Source organism: Convolutriloba macropyga, chromosome 8 (assembly GCF_964194025.1).
Source record: "Convolutriloba macropyga chromosome 8, txConMacr16.3, whole genome shotgun sequence".
Classification (NCBI taxonomy): Eukaryota; Metazoa; Xenacoelomorpha; order Acoela; family Convolutidae; genus Convolutriloba; species Convolutriloba macropyga.
The window spans coordinates 34,835,026-34,861,200 of NC_134475.1; positions in this window are offsets into that span (position 1 = coordinate 34,835,026).

Consider the following 26,175-nt stretch of genomic DNA (forward strand, 5'->3'; position numbering starts at 1 on the left):
CACAAAACGTATGATTTACTATATTGGGAAGACTATCGGTTTTTTCTCTCTCAGTTGATTACTAAAATTTGGTTTTTTGTGTCCTTGCTACCTATTAATGATTCAAAGTGAATGGACTCACAGAAAAGTCTCATTTACAGAACAAAAAGTCGATTATTACATTATATATCATAAGCAGGAACGCTCTGGATGCTTTTGTATGAACTTTTTTAGTGCTTGTCAAGTCATTCACACTTGGTGTGAACAGAATTAACCATTGAAACAATCATTGAACTTTTTTGTGGTAACGAGTATTTCAAACACCTTATCGACGGAAAAGTTGATCTGAAACTTTCCGATTAGGCACGACAAAAATAATTTTTAGGCGAAAAAAATTTGGACCCTATTTTTCTTTCTTAAACTGTGTGTTAATTTCAGTAGGAATGCCGTTATGCTATGGGATGACTTTACAAGGGATTGGAAGGTTGAGAAAAATGACCGTTTACGTTTTTCGCCTGGTACATATTCAATCATTGAAAAACGTTATAATATCGTAACACAAAACGTATGCTTAACTATATTGGGGGGACTATCTATTTTTGCTCTCTCAATAGATTACTGACATTTGGTTTTTTGTGTCCTTGCTACCTATTAATGATTCAAAGTGAATGGACTCAAAGAAAAATCTCATTTACTGAACAAAAAGTCTATTATAAAATTATATATAAGCAAGAACGCTCTGGATGCTTTTTAATGACCGGTTTTCGTGTATACCAAGTGATTCACACTTGGTATGAAAAGAATGAACCATAGAAACAATGATTGAACTTTTTTTTGTGGAAACGAGTATTTCAAACACGTTATCGACGGTAAAGTTGATATGAAACTTTCCTATTAGGCCCGAGGGAAAAATAATTTTATGGCAAAAAATTTTTGGACTCTCTTTTCTTCCTTAAACTTTGTGTTCGCTTCAGTAGGAGTGCCGTTATGCTATAGGATGAGTCTACAAGGGATAGGAAGGTTGAGAAAAGTGACCGTTTACGTTTTTCGCCAGGTACATGTTTAATCATTGAAAAACGTTATATCGTAACACAAAATGTATGATTGACTATATTGGGGAGACTATCAGTTTTTTCTCTCTCAATTGATTACTTAAATTTGATTTTTTGGGTCCCTGCTACCTATTAATGATTTTAGGTGAATGGACTCACAGTAAAGTCTCATTTACAGAATAAAAAGTCGACTAAAACATTATATATCATAAGCAGGAACGCTCTGGATGCTTTTGTATGACCTTTTTAGTGCTTGCCAAGTCACTCACACTTGGTGTGAACAGAATGAACCATTGAAACGATCATTGAACCTTTTTTGCGAAACCAGTATTTCAAACACTTTATCGAAGTTAAATTTGATATGAAAATTTCCGATTGGGCCCGCGAGAAAAACAATTTTAAGGCAAAAATTTTTGGACTCAATTTTCTTCCTTAAACTGTGTGTTCGCTTCCATAGGAGTACCGTTATGCCATTGAATGACTTTACAAGGGATTGGAAGGTTGAGAAAAGTGACCGTTTACGTTTTTCGCCAGGTACATATTTAATCATTGAAAAACGTTATAATATCGTAACACAAAACGTATGATTAACTATATTGGGGGACTATCTGTTTTTGCTCTCTCACTAGATTACTGACATTTGGTTTGTTGTGTCCTTGCTACCAATTAATGACTCAAAGTGAATGGACTCAAAGAAAAATCTCATCTACAGAACAAAAAATCTATTATAACATTATATATAAGCAAGAACGCTCTGGATGCTTTTTAATGACCCGTTTTAGTGCTTACCAAGTGATTCGAACTTGGTATAAACAGAATGAACCATTGAAACAATGATTGAACTTTTTTTGTGGAAATGAGTATTTCAAACACGTTATCGACGGTAAAGTTGATATGAAACTTTCAGATTAGGCCCGAGAGAAAAATGATTTAAGGCGAAAAAATTTTGGACCCTATTTTTCTTCCCTAAGCTGTGAGTTGGTTTTATCAGGAGTGCCGTTTTGCTATAGGATGAGATTACAAGGGATAGGAATGGTGAGAAAAGTGACCGTTTACGTTTTTCGCCAGGTACATATTTAATCATTGAAAAACGTTATAATATCGTAACACAAAAGGTATGATTATCTATATTGGGGGACCATTTGTTTTTGCTCTCTCAATAGATTACTGACATTTGGTTTGTTGTGTCCTTGCTACCAATTAAGGATTCAAAGTGAATGGACTCACAGAAAAATCTCATCTACAGAACAAAAAGTCTATTATAACATTATATATAAGCAAGAACGCTCTGGATGCTTTTTAATGACCCCTTTTAGTGCTTACCAAGTGATTCACACTTGGTATAAACAGAATGAACCATTGAAACAATGATTGAACTTTTTTTGTGGAAACGAGTATTTCAAACACGTTATCGACGGTAAAGTTGTTATGAAACTATCAGATTAGGCCCGAAAAAAATAATTTTAAGGCAACATTTTGGACCTTAATTTTCTTCCTTAAACTGTGTTTTAGCTTCAGTAGGAGTGCCGTTATGCTATAGGTTGTGTGTACAAGGGATAGGAAGGTTGAGAAAAGTGACCGTTTACGTTTTTCGCCAGACACATGTTTTATCATTGAAAAACGTTATAACATCGTAACAAAAAACGTATGATTGAATATATTGGAGAAACTATCTTTTTCTCGCTCAAAATATTACATACATTTGGTTTTTTGGGTCCCTGCAACCTATTAATGATTAGAGGTGAATGGACTCACAGAGAAGTCTCATTTACATAACAAAAAGTCGACTAAAACATTCTATATCATAAGCAGGAATGCTCTGGATGCTTTTGTATGACCTTTTTAGTGCTTACCAAGAGATTCACACTTGGTGTGTACATAATGAACCATTGAAACGATCATTCAACCTTTTTTGGTGAAACGAGTTTTTCAAACACGTTATCGAAGGTAAAGTTGGTATGAAACTTTCCAATTAGGCCCGAGAGAAAATTGATTTAAGGCGAAAAAATTTTGGACTCTATTTTTCTTCCCTAAACTGTGTGTTAGTTTTAGTAGGAGTTCCGCTATGCTATAGGATGAGTTTACAAGGGATAGGAAGGGTGAGAAAAGTGACCGTTTTTGTTTTTCGCCAGGTACATTTTTAATCATTGAAAAACGTTATAATATCTTAACACAAAACGTATCATTGACTATATTGAGGAGACTATCTAGTTTTTCTCGCTCAAAAGATTACTTACATTTGTTTTTTTGGGTCCCTGCAACCTAATAATGATTTAAGGTGAATGGAATCAATGAAAGGTCTCATTTATATAACAAAAAGTCGACTAAAACATTATATATCATAAGCAGGAACGCTCTGGATGCTTTTGCATGACCTTTCTTAGTGTTTGCCAAGTCATTCACACTCGGTGTGAACAGAATGAACCAGTGAAACAATCATTGAACTTTTTTGTGGAAACGAGTATTTCAAACACGTTATCGACGGTAAAGCTGATATGAAACTTTCCGATTAGGCCCGAGAGAAAATTGATTTAAGGCGAAAAAATTTTGGACCTGTGTGTTAGTTTTAGTAGGAGTGTCGTTTTGCTATAGGATGAGTTTACAAGGGCTAGGAATGGTGAGAAATGTGACCGTTTACGTTTTTCGCCAGATACATATTTAATCATTGAAAAACGTTATAATATCGTAACACAAAACGCATGATTAACTATATTGGGGGACTATCTGTTTTTGCTCTCTCACTAGATTACTGACATTTGGTTTGTTGTGTCCTTGCTACCAATTAATGATTCAAAATGAATGGACTCACAAAAAAGTCTCATTTACAGAACAAAAAGTCCATTATAACATTATATATCTTAAGCAGGAACGCTCTGGATGCTTTTTTTGACCCTTTTTAGTGCTTACCAAATGATTCACACTTGATGTTAACAGAATGAACCAGTGAAACAATCATTGAACTTTTTTGTGGAAACGAGTTTTTCAAAGACGTTATCGACGGTAAAGTTGATTTGAAACTTTCCGATTAGGCCCGAGAGAAAAATAATTTCAAGGCAAAAAATTTTTGGACCCTTTCTTCTTCTTTAAACTGTGTGTTAGCTTCAGTAGCACTGCTGTTGTGCTGTAGGATGACTTTACAAGGGATTGGAAGGCTGAGAAAAGTGACCATTTACGTTTTTCGCCAGGTACATGTTTAATCATTGAAAAACGTTATAATATCGTAACACAAAACGTATGATTGACTATACCGGGGGACTATCTGTTTTTTTCTCTGTCAATTGATTACTGACATTTGGTTTCATGGGTCCCTGCGACCTATTAATGATTTAAGGTGAATGGACTCACAGAAAATCTCATCTACAGAACAAAAAGTCTATTATAACATTATATATAAGCAAGAACGCTCTGGATGCTTTTTAATGACCCGCTTTAGTGCTTACCAAGTGATTCACACTTGGTATAAACAGAATGAACCATTGAAACAATGATTGAACTTTTTTGTGGAAACGAGTATTTCAAACACGTTATCGACGGTAAAGTTGACATGAAACTATCAGATTAGGCTCGAAAAAAATAATTTTAAGGCAAAATTTTGGACCTTAATTTTCTTCCTTAAACTGTGTTTTAGCGTCAGCAGGAGTTCCGTTATGCTATAGGTTGTGTGTACAAGGGATAGGAAGGTTGAGAAAAGTGACCGTTTACGTTTTTCGCCAGGTACATGTTTAATCATTGAAAAACGTTATAATATCGTAACAAAAAACGTATGATTGACTATATTGGGGAAACTATCTGATTTTTCTCCCTCAAAACATTACTTACATTTGGTTTTTTGGGTCCCTGCAACCTATTAACGATTTGAGGTGAATGGACTCACAGAAAAGTCTCATTTACATAACAAAAAGTCGACTAAAACATTCTATATCATAAGCAGGAATGCTCTGGATGCTTTTGTATGAACTTTTTAGTGCTTACCAAGAGATTCACACTTCGTGTGAACAGAATGAACCATTGAAACGATCATTCAACCTTTTTTGATGAAACTAGTTTTTCAAACACGTTATCGACGGTAAAGTTGATATGAAACTTTCCGATTAGGCTCGAGAGAAAAATGATTTAAGGCGAAAAAATTTTGGACCCTATTTTTCTTCCCTAAACTGTGTGTTAGTTTTAGTAGCAGTGCCGCTATGCTATAGGATGAGTATACAAGGGATAGGAAGGGTGAGAAAAGTGACCGTTTACGTTTTTCGCCAGGTACATTTTTAATCATTGAAAAACGTAATAATATCTTAACACAAAACGTATCATTGACTATATTGAGGAGACTATCTAGTTTTTCTCGCTCAAAAGATTACTTAAACTTGGTTTTTTTGGGTCCCTGGAACCTATTAATGATTTAAGGTGAATTGACTCACAGAAAAGTCTCATTTATACAACAAAATGTCGACTAAAACATTATATATCATAAGCAGGAACGCTCTGGATGCTTTTGTATGACATTTCTTAGTGCTTGCCAAGTCATTCACTTTTGGTGTGAACATAATCAACCTTTGAAACGATCATTGAACCTTTTTTGGCGAAAGGAGTTTTTCAAACACGTTATCGAAGGTAAAGTTGATATGAAACTTTCCGATAATGCCCGAGAGAAAAAAAATTTAAGGAAAAAAATTTTGGACCCTTTTTTCCTCCTTAAACTGTGTGTTAGCTTGAGTAGGAGTGCTGTTAAGCTATAGGATGAGTTTACAAGGGATAGGAAGGTTGAGAAAAGTGACCGTTTACGTTTTTCGCCCATTACATGTTTAATCACTGAAAAAGGTTATAATATCGTAGCACAAAACTTATGATTGACTCTATTGGTGAAACTATCTGGTTTTTCTCGCTCAAAAGATTATTTACATTTGATTTTTTGAGTCCCTGCAACCTATTAATGATTTAAGGTGAATGGTCTCACAGAAAAGTCTCCTTTATATAACAAAGTCGACTAAAACATTCTATATCATAAGCAGGAACGCTCTGGATGCTTTTGTATGATCTTTTTTAGTGCTTACCAAGTGATTCACACTTGATGTTAACAGAATGAACCAGTGAAACAATCATTGAACTTTTTTGTGGAAACGAGTATTTCAAACACGTTATCGACGGTAAAGCTGATATGAAACTTTCCGATTAGGCCCGAGAGAAAAATAATTTCAAGGCAAAAAAAGTTTGGACCCTATTTTCTGCCTTAAACTGTGTGTTAGCTTCAGTGGGAGTGCCGTTATGCTATAGGATGAGTTTACAAGGGATAGGAAGGTTGAGAAAAGTGACCGTTTACGCTTTTCGCCATGTACATGTTTAATCATTGAAAAACGTTATAATATCGTAACAGCAAACGTATGATTGACTAAATTTGGGGAGACTATCTGTTTTTTCTCTCTCAAAAGATTACTGACATTTAGTTTCTTGGGTCCTTTCAACCTATTAATGATTCAAAGTGAACGGACTCACAGTCAATTCTCATTTACATAACAAAAAGTCGACTAAAATATTCTATATCATAAGCAGGAACGCTCTGGATGCTTTTGTATGACCTTTTTTAGTGCATACCAAGTTATTCACACTTGGTGTGAACAGGGTGAACCATTGAAACTATCATTGAAATTTTTTTGTGGAAACGAGTATTCGAGTATTTCAAACACGTTATCGACGGTAAAGTTGTTATGAGACTCGTTTACGTTTTTCGCCAGGTGTATGTAGAATCAATGAAAAACGTTATAATATCGTAACACAAAACGTATGACTGACTATATTGGGGGACTATCTGTTTTTTCTCTCGCAATAGATTACTGCCAATTTTTGTTTTGGGTTCCTGCTACCTATTAATGATTTAAGGTGAATGAACTCACAGAAAAGTCTCATTTAGAGAAGAAAAAGTCGACTAAAACATTATATATCATAAGCAGGAACGCTCTGGATGCTTTTGTATGAACTTTCTTAGTGCTTGTCAAGTCATTCACACTTGGTGAAAACAGAATGAACCTTTGAAATGATCATTGAACTTTTTTGGCGAAACGAGTATTTCAAACACGTTATCGAAGGTAAAGTTGATATGAAACTTTCCGATTAGGCCCGAGAAAAATAATTTTAAGGGGAAAAAAATTTGGACCCTATTTTTCTTCCCTAAACTGTGTGTTAGATAAGATGGGAGTGCCGTTATGCTATAGGATGAGCTCACAAGGGATAGGAAGGTTGAGAAAAGTAACCGTTTACGTTTTTCGCCAGGTACATGTTTAATCATTGAAAAACGTTATAATATCGTAACACAAAACGTATGACTGACTATATAGGGGGACTATCTGTTTTTTCTCTCAATAGATTACTGCCATTTATTGTTTTGGGTTCCTGCTACCTATTAATGATTTAAGGTGAATGGACTCACAGAAAAGTCTCATTTACGGAACAAAAAGGCGATTATAACATTATATATCATAAGCAGGAACGCTCTGGATGCTTTTTTATGACCCTTTTTAGTGCTTACCAAGTGATTCACACTTGATGTTAACAGAATGAACCAGTGAAACAATCATTGAACTTTTTTGTGGAAACGAGTATTTCAAACACGTTATCGACGGTAAAGCTGATATGAAACTTTCCGATTAGGCCCGAGAGAAAAATAATTTCAAGGCAAAAAAACTTTAGACCCTATTTTTCTTCCTTTAACTGTGTTTTAGTTTCAGTTCAGTAGCACTGCTGTTGTGCTGTAGGATGACTTTACAAGGGATTGGAAGGCTGAGAAAAGTGACCATTTACGTTTTTCGCCAGGTACATGTTTAATCATTGAAAAACGTTATAATATCGTAACACAAAACGTATGATTGACTATACCGGGGGACTATCTGTTTTTTTCTCTGTCAATTGATTACTGACATTTGGTTTCATGGGTCCCTGCGACCTATTAATGATTTAAGGTGAATGGACTCACAGAAAATCTCATTTGCAGAACAAAAAGGCGATTATAACATTATATATCATAAGCAGGAACGCTCTGGATGCTTTTTATGACCCTTCTTAGTGCTTACCAAGTGATTCACACTTGATGTTAACAGAATGAACCAGTGAAACAATCATTGAACTTTTTTGTGGAAACGAGTATTTCAAACACGTTATCGACGGTAAAGCTGATATGAAACTTTCCGATTAGGCCCGAGAGAAAAATAATTTCAAGGCAAAAAAAGTTTGGACCCTATTTTCTGCCTTAAACTGTGTGTTAGCTTCAGTGGGAGTGTCGTTATGCTATAGGATGAGTATGCAAGGGATAGGAAGGTTGAGAAAAGTGACCGTTTACGTTTTTCGCCATGTACATGTTTAATCATTGATAAACGTTATAATATCGTAACACAAAACGTATGATTGACTATATTGGGGAGACTATCTGTTTTTTCTCTCTCAAAAGATTACTGATATTTGGTTTCTTGGGTCCCTGCGACCTATTAATGATTTAAGGTGAATGGACTCACATAAAAGTCTCATTTACATAACAAAGTCGACTAAAATATTCTATATCATAAGCAGGAACGCTCTGGAAGCTTTTGTATGACCTTTTTTAGTGCTTACCAAGTGATTCACACTTGGTGTTAACAGAATGAACCATTGAAAGGATCATGGAACCTTTTTTGGCGAAACGAGTATTTCGAAGGTAAAGTTGATATGCAACTTTCCGATTAGGCCCGAGAGAAAAATAACTTTAGTCAAAAATATTTTGGACCCTATTTTCTGCCTTAAACTGTGTGTTAGCTTCAGTGGGAGTGTCGTTATGCTATAGGATGAGTATGCAAGGGATAGGAAGGTTGAGAAAAGTGACCGTTTACGTTTTTCGCCATGTACATGTTTAATCATTGATAAACGTTATAATATCGTAACACAAAACGTATGATTGACTATATTGGGGAGACCATCTGTTTTTTCTCTCTCAAAAGATTACTGATATTTGGTTTCTTGGGTCCCTGCGACCTATTAATGATTTAAGGTGAATGGACTCACATAAAAGTCTCATTTACATAACAAAGTCGACTAAAATATTCTATATCATTAGCAGGAACGCTCTGGAAGCTTTTGTATGACCTTTTTTAGTGCTTACCAAGTGATTCACACTTGGTGTTAACAGAATGAACCATTGAAAGGATCATGGAACCTTTTTTGGCGAAACGAGTATTTCGAAGGTAAATTTGATATGAAACTTTCCTATTAGGCCCGAGAGAAATAATTTTGAGGCGAAAAAATTTTGGACCCTATTTATCTTCCTTAAACTGTGTGTTAGTTTCAGTAGGAGTGCAGTTATGCGATAGGATGAGTTTACAAGGGATAGGAAGGTTGAGAAAAGTGACCGTTTACGTTTTTCGCCATGTACATCTTTAATCATTGAAAAACGTTATAATATCGTAACACAAAACGTATGATTGACTATATTGGGGAGACTATCTGTTTTTTCTCTCTCAAAAGAATACTGAAATTTGGTTTCTTGGGTCCCTGCAACCTATTAATGATTTAAGGTGAATTGACTCACATAGAAGTCTCATTTACAGAAGAAAAAGCCGACTAAAATATTCGATATCATAAGCAGGAACGCTCTGGATCCTTTTGTATGACCTTTTTTAGTGCTTACCAAGTGATTCACACTTGGTGTTAACAGAATGAACCATTGAAACGATCATGGAACCTTTTTTGGCGAAACGAGTATTTCAAACACGTTATCAGTTGATATGAAACTTTCCGATTAGGGCCGAGAGAAAAATAACTTTTTGTCAAAAATATTTTGGACCCTATTTTCTTCCTTAAACTGTGTGTTGGTTTCAGTAGGAGTGCCGTTATGCTATAGGATGACTCTACCAGGGATTGGTAGGTTGAGAAAAGTGACCGTTTACGTTTTTCGCCAGGTACCTGTATAATCACTGAAAAACGTTATAATATCGTATGATTGACAAAACGTATGATTGACTATATTGGGGAGACTATCTGTTTTTTCTCTCTCAAAAGAATACTGAAATTTGGTTTCTTGGGTCCCTGCAACCTATTAATGATTTAAGGTGAATGGACTCACATAGAAGTCTCATTTACAGAAGAAAAAGCCGACTAAAATATTCTATATCATAAGCAGGAACGCTCTGGATCCTTTTGTATGACCTTTTTTAGTGCTTACCAAGTGATTCACACTTGGTGTTAACAGAATGAACCATTGAAACGATCATGGAACCTTTTTTGGCGAAACGAGTATTTCAAACACGTTATCAGTTGATATGAAACTTTCCGATTAGGGCCGAGAGAAAAATAACTTTTAGTCAAAAATATTTTGGACCCTATTTTCTTCCTTAAACTGTGTGTTGGTTTCAGTAGGAGTGCCGTTATGCTATAGGATGACTCTACAAGGGATTGGTAGGTTGAGAAAAGTGACCGTTTACGTTTTTCGCCAGGTACATGTATAATCACTGAAAAACGTTATAATATCGTAACACAAAACGTATGACTGACTATATTGGGGGACTCTCTGTTTTTTCTCTCTCAATAGTATACTGCCATTTGGTGTTTTGGTTTCCTGCTACCTATTAATGATTTAAGGTGAATGGAATAACATAAAAGTCTCATTTACAAAACAAAAAATCGCCGAAAACATTCGATATCATAAGCAGGAACGCTCTGGATGCTTTTCTATGAAGATTTTTAGTGCTTACCAAGTGATTCACACCTGGTGTGAGCAGAATGGTTCATTGAAACGATCATTGAACCCTTTTTGGCGAAACGAGTATTTCAAACACGTTATCAAAGGTAAAGTTGATATGAAACTTTCCGATTAGGCCCGACAGAAAAATAACTTTAGGCGAAAAAAGTTTGGACCCTATTTTTCTTCCTCAAACTGTGTGTTGTTTTCAGTAGGAGTGCCGTTATACTATAGGATGACTTTACAAGGGATTGAAAGTTTGAGAAAAGTGACTGTTTACGTTTTTCGCCAGGTACATGTATAATCAAGGAAAAACGTTATAATATCGTAACACAAAACGTATGACTGACTATATTGGAGGACTATCTGTTTTTTCTCTCAATAGATTACTGCCATTTATTGTTTTGGGTTCCTGCTACTGGATGCTTTTGTATGACCTTTTTAGTGCATACCAAGTGAATCACACTTGGTGTGAACAAGGTGAACCATTGAAACGATCATTGAACTTTTTTTGTGGAAAAGAGTATTCGAGTATTTCAAACACGTTATCGACGGTAAAGTTGTTATGAGACTCGTTTACGTTTTTCGCCAGGTGTATGTAGACTCAATGAAAAACGTTATAATATCGTAACACAAAACGTATGACTGACTATATTGGGGACTACCTGTTTTTTCTCTCGCAATAGATTACTGCCAATTATTGTTTTGGGTTCCTGCTACCTATTAATGATTTAAGGTGAATTAACTCACAGAAAAGTCTCATTTACAGAAGAAAAAGTCGACTAAAGCATTATATATCATAAGCAGGAAAGCTCTGGATGCTTTTGTATAAACTTTTTTAGTGCTTGTCAAGTCATTCACACTTGGTGTGAACAGAATGAACCTTTGAAATGATCATTGAACCTTTTTTGGCGAAACGAGTATTTCAAACACGTTATCGAAGGTAAAGTTGATATGAAACTTTCCGATTAGGCCCGACAGAAAATAACCTTAGGCGAAGAAAGTTTGGACCCTATTTTTCTTCCTCAAACTGTGTGTTGGTTTCAGTAGGAGTGCCGTTATGCTATAGGATGACTTTACAAGGGATTGGAAGGTTGAGAAAAGTGACCGTTTACGTTTTTCGCCAGGTACATGTATAATCAATCAAAAACGTTATAATATCGTAACACAAAACGTAAGACTGACTATATTGGGGGACTATCTGGTTTTTCTCTCAATAGATTACTGCCATTTATTGTTTTGGGTTCCTGCTACCTATTAATGATTTAAGGTGAATGGACTCACAGAAAAGTCTCATTTACAGAAGAAAAAGTCGACTAAAACACTATATATCATAAGCAGGAACGCTCTGGATGCTTTTGTATGACCTTTCTTATTGATTACCAAGTGATTCACGCTTGGTGTGAACAGAATGAACCATTGAAACGATCATTGAACTCTTTTTGTGGAAACGAGTATTTCAAACACGTTATCGACGGTAAAGTTGATATGAAACTTTCCGATTAGGCCCGAAAAAAATAATTTTAAGGCGAAAAAATTTTGGACCTTAATTTTCTTCCTTAAACTGTGTTTTAGCTTCAGTAGGAGTGCCGTTATGCTATAAGTTGTGTGTACAAGGGATTGGAAGGTTGAGAAAAGTGACCGTTTACGTTTTTCGCCAGGTACATGTATAATCAATGAAAAACGTTATAATATCGTAACAAAAAACCTATGACAGACTATATTCGGGGACTATCTGTTTTTTCTCTCAATAGATTACTGCCATTTATTGTTTTGGGTTCCTGCTACCTATTAATAATTTAAGGTGAATGGACTCACAGAAAAGTCTCATTTACAGAAGAAGAAGTCGACTAAAACATTATATATCATAAGCAGGAACGCTCTGGATGCTTTTGTATGACATTTTTTAGTGCTTACCAAGTGATTCACACTTGGTGTGAACAGAATGAGCCATTGAAACTATCATTGAACTTTTTTAGTGAAAACGAGTATTTCAAACACGTTATCGACGGTAAAGTTGATATGAAACTTTCCGATTAGGCCTGAGAAAAATAATTTTAAGGCGAAAAAATTTTGGACCTTAATTTTCTTCATTAAACTGTGTTTTAGCTTCAGTAGGAGTGCTGCTATGCTATAGGTTGTGTGTACAAGGGATAGGAAGGTTGAAAAAATTGACCGTTTACGTTTTTCGACAGGTACATGTATAATCAATGAAAAACGTTATAATATCGTAACACAAAACGTATGACTGACTATATTGGGGGGACTATCTGTTTTTTTCTCTCAAAAGATTACTGCCATTTATTGTTTTGGGTTCCTGCTACCTATCAATGATTTCAGGTGAATGGACTCACAGAAAAGTCTCATTTACAGAAGAAAAAGTCGACTAAAACATTATATATCATAAGCAGGAACGCTCTGGATGCTTTTGTATGACCTTTTTTAGTGCTTACCAAGTGATTCACACTTGGTGTGAACAGAATTAACCATTGAAACGATCATTGAACTTTTTTGTGGAAACGAGTATTTCAAACACGTTAGCGACGCTAAAGTTGATATGAGACTCTCCGATCAGGCCCGAGAGGAAAATAATTTTTGGGCGAAAAAAGTTTGGAACCTATTTTTCTCCCTTAAACTTTGTATTAGCTTCAGTTGGAGTGCCGCTATGCTATAGGATGAGTTTACAAGGGATTGGAAGGTTGACAAAAGTGACCGTTTACGTTTTTCGCCAGGTATATGTATAATCAATGAAAAACGTTATAATATCGTAACACAAAACGTATGACTGACTATATTGGGCGACTATCTGTTTTTTCTCTCAATAGTTTACCGCCTTTTACTGTTTTGGGTTCCTGCTACCTATTAATGATTTAAGGTGAATGGACTCACAGAAAATCTCATTTACAGAAGAAAAAGTCGACTAAAACCTTATATATCATAAGCAGGAACGCTCTGGACGCTTTTGTATGACCTTTTTAGTGCTTACCAAGTGGTTCACACTTGGTGTGAACAGACTGAACCATTGAAACGATCATTGAACTTTTTTAAGGAAACGAACATTTCAAATACGTTATCGACGGTAAAGTTGATATGAGACTCTCCGATTAGGCCCGAGAGAAAAATAATTTAAGGGCGAAAAAAATTGAACCCTATTTTTCTTCCTTAAACTGTGAATTAGCTTCAGTAGGAGTGCCGTTATGCTATAGGATGAGTTTACAAGGGATAGGAAGGCTGAGAAAAGTGACCGTTTACGTTTTTCGCCATGTAAATGTGTAATCATTGAAAAACGTTTTAATATCGTAACACAAAACGTATGTCTGACTATATTGGGGGACTATCTGTTTTTTTTCACTCAATAGATTACTGACATTTGGAGTTTTGGGTTCCTTCTACCTATTAATGATTTAAGGTGAATGGACTCGCAGAAAAGTCTCATTTACTGAAGAAAAAGTCGACTAAAACATTATATATCATAAGCAGGAACGCTCTGGATGCCTTTGTATGACCTTTTTAGTGCTCACCAAGTGATTCACACTTAGTGTGAACAGAATGAAAGATTGAAACGATCATTGAGCTTTTTTTTTGGAAACGCGTTTTTCAAACACGTTATCGACGGTGAAGTTGATATCAGACTCTCCGATTAGGACCGAGAAAAATAATTTCAAGGCGAAAAACTTTTGGACCCTGTTTTTCTTACTTAAACTGTGTGTTAGCTTCATTAGGAGTGCCGTTATGCAATAGGATGGGTTTACAAGGGATAGGAAGGTTGAGAACAGTGAAAGTTTACGTTTTTTGCCATGTACATGTTTAATCATTGAAAAACGTTATAATATCGTAAAACAAAACGTATATTTGACTATATTGGGGAGACTCTCTGTTTTTTTTCTCTCAATAGATTACTGACATTTGGTTTTTTTGTCCCTGCTAAGTATTAATGATTTAAGGCGAATGGAGTCACAGAAAATTCTCATTTACAGAACAAAAAGTCGACTGAAACATTATATATCATAAGCAGGAACGCTCTGGACGCTTTTGTATGACCTTTTTTAGTGCTTACCAAGTGATTCACACTTGGTGTGAACAGAATGAACCATTGAAACAATCATTGAACTTTTTTGTGGAAACGAGTATTTCAAACACGTTATCGACGGTGAAGTTGATATAAAACTTTCCGATTAGGCCCGAGAGAAAAATAATTTTAAGGCAAAAAATTTTGGACCCTATTTTCTTCCTCAAACTGTGTATTAGCTTCAGTAGGAGTGCCTTTATGCTATAGGATGAGTTTACAAGGGATAGGAAAGTTGAGAAAAGTGACCGTTTACGTTTTTCGCCATGTACATGTTTAATCATTGAAAAACGTTATAATATCGTAAAACAAAACGTATATTTGACTATATTGGGGAGACTCTCTGTTTTTTGTCTCTCAATAGATTACTGACATTTGGTTTTTTTTGTCCCTGCTACCTATCAATGATTTAAGGTGAATGGACTCACAAAAAAGTCTCATTTACAGAACAAAAAGTCCATTATAACATTATATATCATAAGCAGGAACGCTCTGGATGCTTTTTTTGACCCTTTTTAGTGCTTACCAAGTGATTCATACTTGGTGTGAACAGAACGAACCATTGAAACGATCATTGAACTTTTTTTGTGGAAACCAGTATTTCAAACACGTTATCGACGGTAAAGTTGATATGAAACTTCCCGAGAGAAAAAATAATTTTAAGCGAAAAAATTTTGGACCTTGTTTTTCTTCCTTAAACTGCGGGTTAGCTTCAGTAGGAGTGCCGTTATGCTATAGGATGAATTTTCAAGGGATTGGAAGGTTGAGAAAAGTGACCGTTTACGTTTTTCGCCAGGTACAAATATAATCATTGAAAAACGTTAGAATATCGTAACACAAAACGTATGATTGACTATATTGGGGAGACTACCTGTTTTTTCTCTCTCAATAGATTACTGACATTTGGTTTTTTGGGTTCCTGCTACCTATTAATAATTTAAGTTGAATGGACTCACAGAAAAGTCTCATTTACAGAACAAAAAGTCGACTAAAACATTATATATATATCATAAGCAGGAACGCTCTGGATGCTTTTGTATGACATTTTTTAGTGCTTACCAAGTGATTCACACTTGGTGTGAACAGAATGAGCCATTGAAACTATCATTGATTTTTTTTTGTGAAAACGAGTATTTCAAACACGTTATCGACGGTAAAGTTGATATGAAACTTCCCGATTGGGCCCGAGAGAAAAAATAATTTTAAGCGAAAAAATTTTGGACCTTGTTTTTCTTCCTTAAACTGTGTTTTAGCTTCAGTAGGAGTGCCGTTATGCTATAGGTTGTGTGTACAAGGGATTGGAAGGTTGAGAAAAGTGACCGTTTACGTTTTTCGCCAGGTACATAGATAATCATTGAAAAACGTTAGAATATCGTAACACAAAACGTATGATTGACTATATTGGGGAGACTACCTGTTTTTTCTCTCTCAATAGATTACTGACATTTGGTTTTTTGGGTCCCCTCTACCTATTAATAGTTTAAGTTGAATGGACTCACAGAAAAGTCTCATTTACAGAACAAAAAGTCGACTAAAACATTATATATATCATAAGCAGGAACACTCTGGATGCTTTTGTATGAACTTTTTTAGTGCTTACCAAGTGAGTCACACTTTCTTTGAAGAGAATGAACCATTAAAACGGTCATTGAACCTTTTTTGTGGAAACGATTATTTCAAACACGTTATCGACGGTAAAGTTGATATGAAACTTTCCGATTAGGCCCGAGAGAAAAATATCTTAAAGGAGAAAAAACTTGGAACCTATTTTTCTTCCATAAACTGTGTGTTGGTTTCAATAGGACTGCCGTTGTGCTGTAGCATGACTTTACAAGGGATTGGAAGGTTGAGAAAAGTGACCGTTTACGTTTTTCGCCAGGTACATGTATAATCATTAAAAAAAGTTATAATGTCGTAATACAAAACGTGTGATTGATTATATTGAGGGGACGATCTGTTTTTTCTCTCTCAGTTGATTACTGTCATTTGATTTTTTGTCCTTGCTACCTATTAAAGATTCAAAGTGAATGGACTCACAGAAAAGTCTCATTTACAGAACAAAAAGTGGATTATAACATTATATATCATAAGCAGTAACGCTCTGGATGCTTTTTAATGACTATTTTAGTGCTTACCAAGTGATTCACATTTGGTGCGAACAGATTGAACCAATCACACGATCATTGAGCTTTTTTTGTGGAAACGAGTATTTCAAACACGTTATCGACGGTAAAGTTGATATGAAACTTTCCGATTAGGCCCGAGAGAAAAATAATTTTAAGGCAAAAAAACTTTGGACACTTTTTTTCCTTAAAATGTGTGTTAGCTTCAGTAGTTGTGCCGTTATGCTATAGGATGAGTTTACAAGGGATAGGAAGTTTGAGAAAAGTGACCGTTTACTTTTTTCGCCAGGTACATGTTTAATCATTGAAAAATGTTATAATATCGTAACACAAAACGTATGATTGACTATATTGGGGAGACTATCTGTTTTTTCTCTCTGAAAAGATTATTGATATTTGGTTTTTTGGGTCCCTTCTACCTATTAATGATTTAAGATGAATGGACTCACAGAAAAGTCTCATTTAAAGAACAAAAAGTCGACTAAAACATTATATATCATAAGCAGGAACGCTCTGGATGCTTTTGTTTGACCTTTTTAGTGCTTACCAAGTGATTCACACTTGGTATCAACAGAAAGAATCCTTGAAACGATCATTGAACAATTTTTCCTGAAGTGAGATTTTCATATATTTTGTTGAAGGCAGAAGTGATATGAAAGTTTCTGTTTTGAACAGAGAGCTCCTTTGACATCTGAACTCATAAGAGAAAATGATCTTTGAGTTAATAGGACTTTAAAATTTCACTTTTTTCTAGAACATTTTTCGACGTCTATCTTGCAAGATCTTGCAAGGTTCTTGCAAGATAGGCGTCCGGATCTTGCATCTTGCAAGATAAGCGTCATTTGCAAGAATCTTGCAAGATCTTGCATGATAAGCGTCTGAGTTCGACTAGCGCTATGCACTCGTAAACATTTTAAAAATTTTATACGTTAACTTGAAACAAAACATCAAGAAAAGTGAAAACTTGCTAGCTTTTTGAGTATCGAGGAACAAGATATTGGCTCAAGCAACAATAACATTACCTATGAGGTTTCAAGATCAGCCATGTCTTTAAAAAAAATCTCACTGCTCAAAAAAAGATAGCATGAAATCTTACCTATGCAGAGTTAACTCTACTTCTAATCAAACTCGTACAAACCACAACTGTTAATTGAGCGCTTGAATTACCTTTTCTGGTAAACCCCACGAACACAGGCTTGATCAGAGGAAGAGTTGATCGTACTTTAGTCTCATCAGAGAGGAATCGGCTTCAAAACGCAAAATTATATAAGATTGGCGGTGAACGCATTGATTTTATATAAGATGTAATATGCAGAACTTTTAATAAGCCAGATGAGTATTTCAAAACTTAGGAATGATATTTCATTATTGAAAATACACGGCACTGAGAATTTTTTTCTAAGTGGTAATGTCTTAGTATGAAAAAACAACAGAACTGAACAGCTAATTCTCTTAAGGTCGAGCAGTCGATCAATACAAAAAAGAAGCATCCAAAAATGGAATAAACTTCCGCGTGAAGTCCGGACTATCAGATCACGCTCAAAGTTTAAACGCATGTTAAAACAGCATCTGCTCCAACAATTCAAACTTGTACCGTTGGAAAGGAACGATGGTGTCTTCAAAAGTTATTTTTACCTTTAGAAAACGGAACCACTAATTTTGATTTTTAACATTGTACTAATTTTGTTTATATAATTTTAAACTTGTAATATTAAACCCCTGGGTTATATTTTCAATTTACAAATGAAAAACAGAAAAAACAGAAAAAAGATGTACACTAAATTCAACGCAAATTTATGCACGATCTATGCTAAATTGAACGCAAATTTATGTAAGATCTACGCTTGAAAACGCAAATTTAATTCAGACTGGTGATAATTGTGTTCATTTTATGTAAGACCTGCGCTAAATTCAACTCAAAATTATGTAGGATCTAAGCCTAAAAATGCAAGCTTATTTAAGGCTGGCAGTAAATGCGTTGATTTTAAGTATGATCTACGCTATATTTAACGCAAAAGTATGTAAGATCTACGCTAAATTCAACGCAAAATTATGCAAGATCGGCGCTATTTTCAACGCATAATTGTGTGAGATCTATGCTGTACTGAGCAGTTTTGTTGGTGGTCAGATAACCTATAGCGCCTATAAAATTTCCAGGGGGGGGGGGGGCTATAAGGGGAAAGCCCAATTTCCTAAGCTTTCTAAGGCACGGCATAACTCCTAGTATGCAGAATAACACTCTTCGTTCCTTATTGAACTAGCCTCAATGAACCAGCACTGCAACTATACACTCCCAAGAGACCGCAAATATCATTTAATTAATACAGGCCTACTCACGATAGACCATTAATCCAATAAAAACACCCCTGAAAAGTACTGGATCTCCTCTGTTTATGTTGGGCGCATAGCCGGATGGGCGCATATTATTTCTTTTCAGGTTCTACACAAACAGATATGACCCACCTGCTCCTTACCTGTTCAAACGGCTATAAAGACGTGACAAAGTTTTCTGGATATATGATCTATATTGTAGTTGTGTTAATAGGATTAGGTTCTTTTAAGTTTGCATGCATAGTTGTGTCGAAATTGATTCCGCAAGAAGTTGAAAACAAAGGATATGCACGTGCTCATTTGCTAAAACTATATCTTTCTATTAATTGTATAAGTTTTCATAATAAAATGGTATTTCGGATCTATTCATCTATTCTGTCAACACCCCCCCACCCCCCAGTGTTTTTATGACCCCCAGTTACAAATTATATGTTGGGGGGGGGGGAGGGGAGGGGGGCAAAACGGAATAGATTCGATATTTCAAGCAAAGTAGTCCATAATTCGAATTATGGAATTATGGATCGAGTCAAGACAATTATAGGGCCAGTGGAATTCGGGGTCCATTATACCGAGCTCAAAATCTATTGGCAAAGTTTATTCAGGTCCATATATCCCTTTTTTGTTATGTTGGCTAGCCCATCATACATCTTTCCGGTAGTATAATATCAAAGTAGTGGGCCCGTAGTCCAAACACGCATGGACTGATCAACACCCGGGTCGAGGTGTCAACGCTAAGAATTGCTAAAAATCTAAGATTTTCGGTGAATGCGGTGAAAAAATGTAAGAATTGCAATTTTGATTGCAAATTTTGAAATGATGTAAGAATCGCCAAAAATCACTGTAATTTTTTTTGCGGTGAACTTTCGTAAGATTCGCGGTTCTTAGCGATGAAATTTTTATTTTCACCGCTTCCCGTTGATAGAGGTGAATTATTTTTTTCACAGCTTAAGCAGTGAAAATACAATAAAATCAACCGCAATTCTTACAAAATTTCAACGCATTTGCGTTTGACAAGGGTGTTGTTTGAAGTTATACCTGCTGCCGAAGAGGTAGCTGTATGTAGGCTATTGTAATTACTTGCAAAGTTTTTACTATTTCCCAGTCTTGAAACAATTTCAATCATCTTGGTACGCCATTGTGGTATGTAATAATCTTAAAAAAATATTTAAAATTTGGCAATGTTTGCATTTTCAAATTTTTCGGTGGTAGAATATGCAAAAAAATTGATATGTGCAAGTAAAAAATGATGACCTTTTTCATTATTTATTGATCTGTAAAATCCTTATATATTATTTGCTTTGTTAGAAAAGCATGGTTTATATGCTCTGCTGGTATAATACGTTTAATCTCCCAACAATTGAGTTGCAGGATTTTTATTCTACCGACAATACAGGAAGTTCGCAATTCAAGTACGGAGGTGTTGCGCCAGACAGATTGCGTCACAGTTATTCTTATGGCGGGCATTCTATAGGCATACGTCTATTTGAGCATCCGATGCGTGTTATTTGGTTACATTTTTGTCAATACACACACATTTGGACCGGAAACGAAAGTCTCTCCAATATGCGTGGAAGCAGAGGTTGAACGCCTTTAGATGTATTTAGTCGTTTCTGAGAAGCCATGGCAATCATTTACTTCTTTAATCATAGCGTCCTTGCAGGTGAGGGAGGCTATCACTGTATTGTTAAGACTTTTCCTGCTACGTTGTCGATTGAGGAGGCTTGGGACTGTGGGTGCACTATTGGGTTATAATCAGGTTGGATGATTTTGGAGACGGGTCTTTGGATTAGTGTTTTGTGTCAAACTACACTCGCACTGATGCTCTACCGGAGCACATGAATCGAGAAGTTGAAGTGGTTTTCAGGGATGACTGAGTATTTGTTCCTTTATTATTAACTACGTTAATTTCAGGATATTTGTTATTGGAAACTGAGAGCTGGTAAGCGTCCAAATTTCAGAGTAATTTTTGGCACAGTGCATTTTCTTATTATTTGTAAATTGGGCTCTGAGCTACGTGTGGAATGTGAGCTGTGATCCCTGTAAACAATCCTAGTTTATTAGCCGACCATTTATTTTGTTCAATGCCTCTATTTTAGGTTGTACTTTGTACAACGGGAGACACAATTTTTGGCTATTCCGACTACGACAGTAATGTGTGTATAGGTGCCTCAGCTCCAAAGAGACAGAGACCTCCTGGATTACAGAATTACAAGGATTACAAGGACTACAAGGATTATACGAGGATTACAGATTGGGTTATATTAAATATTTTATTTTTCTTCTTTATTTAGTTTAAATAATGACTGAAAAATAAAAACATCAGTTAACACCCAATTTACCCATTTCACTATAAAATGTGCAAAATTGGGTGTTAACTGATGTTCTTGTTTTAGGTACTACTATACATAATTAATAACAACTAGCTCTTATCTTATTATTATATTGTTAATATTATGAAAATAATTTATCATTACAACCTCTAATACCTTTATCATCGAATGGATAAATATCTATCGTATATTGTTCTTTTGTTTCTAAATGATGTTTATTACTATCAATAGTATGATTAGTAACACATTTACTTTTACCTTCATATACAGAATTAGTATAATCTTCTAAAGTATTTTGATTTTTAAAAGTAGCTTTAGTTATTCCTTTCAACTTTTTCTCTTCTTCTCCTTTAACTGTAGTAAAATATGCTTGAGCTTTAACAAGCTTCTATAATAACATCATTAGGTATTTCATCACCTTTGGGGGCTGAACATAGCTCATCTTTCATTTAACCAATTCAGTGTTACTTGATATACCTTTTATTTTATTCATTTCATATTCTATAGTACTATCTAAAGGAACATTTATGTTTATGAATATACTATCTGTATCTGTATAAGGATAACTACAATCTAACTATTTCTCAAAGTAATCATTATCAGCTTTATACATAAATAGGTTAGCTTTTTCTAATACAACAAATCCAATATAATTAAACTTATCTAACTTAACATTTTCACATGTTTTATGCACAGCAACCAAATCATCATACTTAAAGTTAATGTTTTCTACTAATATAAGATATCTATCTACTTACTTCACTGTCTCTACATCTTGTCTGTTATATACATTTTCTATTGTCTTTCCATAGAATGCATTATTCATTAGTTTAAAGAACACATCAACAAATTAATCGCCTCTTGCTTTAGCTTTTTTCTTTTCTGAATATTAAAATCAATATATGGTTTTATCCACTCAATCTTACTTTACTCCAACCATTGTTTAATTGCAATATCTTCTAACTTTAACCCATGATGCAAATACCAATCTAACATCTCTCCATGAATTACTTAGTCTGTCTTATCCTTTAATTTTAACATCAACTTTTCATTTGGTTTATATCCTTTCTTTTTATTTGAATTTTGATGATCCATAAACTGATCAACATTAGCTTTGGTCTTTTCAGGAAAGAATGGATTCTTCATTGTCTTTTGTTTTAACTCTATTTTTATAATTTTTAAATTTTGTTTTACTATATTTATTGTTTAAATTATATATATATATATATATATATATATATATATATATATAAATAAGTATATACATATATATATATATATATATATATATATATATATATATATAAAACCTGTAATACTACTAGAACTAGAATAGTTAACATTATTACAAACACTAATCTCTCCAGTAGGTAAGCAGGTAAAGCTTGCACCATAGCAGAAGCATACAATGAAATGAAGTCTAAATACTTTAAATAATTTTCACTTTCTGTATACTCAGGATCTATTTGTTTCTTTTAACAATGACCTATCACTGAAGCTAACCCAACTCTAATTCCATGTTGTATTGCATCTTAAATATTAACTGAATCCTCTTTTCAATACTTCAGTCTAACAATAGTATAGTTTATTCCACATAAACAAATTAACCCAGGAGTAGAATAAGTATAACAAGTAGCTACTCAAGATAAACTAACATGTAGTCTTTAATTGTCTTAAAACCAGTCTCTCTCCAACAATCTAATGCCCGCTGATATTTTTTATCAGTAATACCACTTTGTTTTAACTTAGAATAAAATGCTTCTTTAGGAGGTATTTCTGTATCATTAAATTTATGTATACTATCTAACCACTCATAGGGGAATATACCTTTACGTCTCTTTAAATTAATTTTATTCAACCGTACATACTCATTATCGCTCAATGTTTTTTTTATAGCATCTAAACTAAGTGGATGAAAGAATCTAAACATATCTAATGCTTTAGTATTACTCATATCAATACTAATAGAATTTTCATTAGTTTTACATAATACTTTCATTCTAATTTTCTTTGCTAAATTTGTTATAAAAGAATGATTATCATAATTAGATGAATTATATGCCTATATTGGTACAAAAGAATTCTTAGCTTGTAGGTTACATTTGTTGTGGGCATAACCTATAAATTCACCATTGAGGTGATCATGATCTCTAGCGATTTCATCATGGATTTCCTCGTTACAATAATAACAGTCAGTATATAATGAAGTAATAGTCCCCTCTTTTAGTGGAATATTTATATTAAATATTTCTTTATATAATTTTTTATGATAATCAACTCTACCCACAACCCAATCATTTACATTGACAGACTCACCACTTTGTGAATCTTCACCAAAGCAAGATTCCTACTTATCTTCTAATGTATGAGGATAATCACCTTCAATATATAACTCACAAGCAATGGGAACATTTTTCTTGTTTTTTATTATACATTCAAATTCGTATTCCATAGTGAAAGGCACTCTGTTTTTATAAAGATAATTATCGAACTTTAGATAATCATTTTAATGGAATGTTCTTCTTCCAATTATTACATATGTCTAAAAGTTTATTTAATGCTCCCTCAGTTCTAAAAGAAACGCAACATTTCAAACATGGATAACATTTCTGTTTAGATGTTCTTAATAAGAATGTTACATCGTTACATAGAAAACAAGGGCTATCCAAGTATAAATTTTTACATCCTTAAGGATAATTATGATTATTTAATACAGGAATAATAGTTTTTTTATATAGACTAAACACATTAAATATTATATAATCTTTGTTTAGTTTTTGTGTTTTCTCTATGTTATAATAATCATTGGAGCTTTAATTTTCTCTCCTAGACAACTTCAATCTTCATTGAAGTTTACCAATGAACTAGGTAATTTTATCTCATTCATATACTCTGGTTTATTATAATTACTAACTCTATTAGGGTGATGGTTGGCAGGATGTAGATAAGCAATTAAACACCATAGAAAACAATTACTAACAGTATGCTTTATGTTTATTATTCTATTAGATGTGAATGGGCGTTCTGCACGACAACCACAACTAGGATAAAAACTGTGTATATACTTAGTTCTTTTAATAAATATTTGCATGCTCCAACCAGACTGATTCATCTCCTGTTCTTGCATTCTTAGCTCTAGTTCACTATTCAACATATCCAAGTGATAGGGTCCAATATATGGTCTATACATTAGTCTAAATGTGAATTCATTTTCTTCTAACCTATCATCTGTAGCTTTTGTATACTTTACTACATAAAAGGTGTTAATACGTGTTAATACATCCCCATATTAATACTTAATATGGGGATGTATGTTATACCTTGCCTCTAATACTTTCAAGAGTTTGGGATAATCATATGTCTTACTAGTTATCAATATTTGATCATATCTCATATTATGATCTCATCCTAACTCTTTAACTTTCTCACGCCACCTCCCATTTAACAGTTTCATTTGTTTAATATTTTCTTTATTTTCATCTGTTTCATTATGATTATTATTAGTGTATCTAATATTACAGATTATTATTAATATATCTAATATTACATATCTTACAATAACCTTTAGTTGTTTTTTTATCTTTAGATATATTAATATCTTCAGTTATATTATTATCTCTACTTATACCATTAACATTATCTAGATGCATCTTTGTTTTCAAATGCTGATCTATACAAAATTCACTCAGAGTAGTCCTACTTATTACACAATCAAACTGAACTCCATTCTTTAATAGTTCTCCATTAACTTGTCTAACATTATTCCTATGTTTTGATGTTTATATATGTTTAATATAAGCAGTATTATTGACTAGATGCATATTACAACTAACAGAATACTTAATTCTCTCTAGTTCAGGAAAACGTCTATCTATCTTTACTTCAATATCAGCATTAGTAAATTCTATATCCTCCTTATTACCTTCATCAATAATTTTTGATTCTACGAATTGGTCGTTTATTCTTCAAATGTTTTAATGTTAGAGTACGTCTTGAATAGTTCTTTAGGGTTAACTCCTCATTACAAACATCACATCTATATCTATCATTTCTTTTAGAGACTCAGATTGGCAGATCATTATCTGAATGTTTATCTAATTCTTTACTTTCGGCAGGACCGGGATTGGACAATTTTAAAGGGAAAATATTGAAAAAATGATTCTTCTATAAATTTTCATACATAAAAAGAATAGTACCAAGTGTAATAACTGCAAAGTTAAAGCTTGGTGTTAGAGTTGTGATAAATTAGAAAAAAACCTTTCTATGTTTCATATGCAATGAAACCATAAAAAAATAGAGAGAGCCATAATCATATGAGAAAACATAATAATGATTCAAATCAATATCTGGTATGTAGAATGTGTAAGTTAAATAAACATATCTCATACTATAGATTCAAACGTTTTAGATGTAGATTATGTATGTTCCTTCATTGGTATAAAATTAATCATAACAAAGATCAATTTAAAAAATATGAAGAGAGATATAAAATAAATTTCCAATTTAACCTAACAAGATGAGTTTGATCCTACCAATGTTGATTCTGTTACTATTTATTCTATTAGTTGCGTATTGGAGTTATAAAATATTGTATTCTGCTTGGATG